The sequence below is a fragment of the Arachis duranensis genome, chromosome 4 (assembly GCF_000817695.3).
Source record: "Arachis duranensis cultivar V14167 chromosome 4, aradu.V14167.gnm2.J7QH, whole genome shotgun sequence".
In the NCBI taxonomy this organism is placed as follows: domain Eukaryota; kingdom Viridiplantae; phylum Streptophyta; class Magnoliopsida; order Fabales; family Fabaceae; genus Arachis; species Arachis duranensis.
Genome location: NC_029775.3, coordinates 22,369,025 through 22,371,288, shown reverse-complemented (window position 1 = coordinate 22,371,288; position 2,264 = coordinate 22,369,025).

Here is a 2,264-nt window from a genome sequence, read left to right as displayed (position 1 = left end):
TTTGAGTTTGAGCCACTTGGGTGAAGTGGGTTAAAATGATGAGATAGTGATTTTGTAAATTGTGGTAAAGTGTCAATGTGTGAGTTGAGGAGGCTTGATGTTGAATTTGATATATTTTGATTGATTTTAAAGAAAAGGGATGAAATTGGCATGTTTTGATAGATTTTGAAAAGAGTTGGAAATGACTTGTTTTGAAAATGGCACTTTGTGCTTTTGTATGAAAAATATGGTTTTTGGGCATACTTTGACGGGACATAACTTGGACTACAGATCTCTGTTTTGTGCCAAATCTGTTTAGAAATGAAATTGGATCCGGGATGTCCATGCCGTTCAAAGAACGGGTGAAAAACGATTTAAATTGAGGAAGTTATGTCCGTCGGAAGATTGGGGGTTTAATCTGTGAATTCTGCAGCTTTTAACTTAGAAAAATTTTTAGAAGAATGACCCCTTGCGCGTGGGCGCACCTGACGCGTACGCGCCGATTTTCCTGAAAGCGCCATCCACGCGTGCGCGTGATGTGCGCTGGCGCGCCGATTGTGCTGCACCCAATGCCCAGCCATTTTCCAGAGAGTTATGCCAGAACTGTGCCAGTGTTGTGCCTGGGACACGAGAACACCCACGCGTACGCGTGGTTGACGCGTGCGCGTCGATTGGCAAATTTTTAATCCACGCGTTAGCGTGCATGACTCTTGCGCATCGATGAGTTTTTGAGGCCATCCACGCGTGCGCGTACGCGTGGCCATGTTTTCATCCCAAAGTTGATTTTTGAGTTTTAAAAGCCAAATTTCATACTTCTAAGCCTCCGATCTCACCACTTATGTCTTAGATCATTATGACATGCCTAGCTATTAAAAAGGGGCTAGTGAATGAGGTAACTTACGAGTGAAGCAAGGGAAAAATGAATGATCAATGAGATCCATGGATGAGAATTCATGCATGTTTATGCTGAATTATTGATAATTGTGAATTGCACTTCCACTATCTGAGATACGAGTTTCCCTGGGTAGTAGCAGTGGCTAGCCACCACGTGCTTCAGGTTGAGACTTGATACTCTGTTGACCCTATGTCGTAAATTTGGCCGGGCACTGTGAAAGACTCGGATGAGCTCGCCCCCGTAAATATTCACCAGTGAGGGTGATGGATATGGATCATGTTTATGATCAAGTTTATGATGAGTATAACTCAAGTTGGGGATGCGCGACAGAGGGACAGTCCAAGGGTTAGCTACCAGGACTTGTCGGGTTGGCTCTATAACCGACAGATGATATCATCAGCCACTAGGGACAGGCATTCATCATATGCATATTATGTGAATTGTTTGAGACTGCCTACTTGACTGCATACTATTTGCTAATTGTCTAACTGCCTTAATTGCTCATATTTGTATATTTCTTGTTTGATATATTTGTGTTTGCTACACTATACTCCTGCTGGTGGTTGGGAGGTTTGAAGGAATTGGAAAGGGAAGTATTAGTTAGACTGAAGAATCTTTAGTAAGATACCCTTATATGGTTTAGCTTGTTTGTAAGCTTTGAATTATCTGGAGGAAGTTCTAGGATTGCCTTCGGCTTTCCTCTATTATTATGTATTATATATGTGGAAGTTGTTACCATGCTGGGGACCTCTGGTTCTCACCCATGCGGATTTTGTGGTTTTCAGATGCAGGACGTGTGGTTTCCCGCTGAGGCATGCTGGAGACTTCCAGATTTGCGAAGATTCCTTGTTCTTGGGGACTCTGTTTTAGTTTATATGTTTTGCGTAGATACTTTTATCTCCATTAAGTAATACAAACTGTGATGACTCCTCTTATGGGAAATTTTGGAGAATAGGTTTCTGTATTTGTGTCTCTTTGGGTTTCCTTTGGGGTTTTTCTTATCTTTATCATATGTATATATTGCTATGCTCGGACCGGTTATCTTCGCAGCCGGATCTTGAGTCTTGATATTCCTGTTTTTGACACTCCTTTGTATATATATAATCTCGCGTTGGTTATCCTTGTTCGTTACGTTATCGATCGGAGTGTTGTGCTTTTGAGTTGCGATTTTTTGTTTACCCCTTTTTCTACAAAGGCTCCTAGTTATAATCAATCATTCATACTACTATACGTAGTAATTTTTATTTTTAAGGTCGTAATACCTTGCCATCTCTGAATTATGACTTAAGCATAAGACTCTGTATGGTAGGGTGTTACATTATGGTATCAGAGCAGTTCGTTCCTGTAGAGCCTAAGGGATGGACTGACTATGCTTCTGTGCATTCTCTGT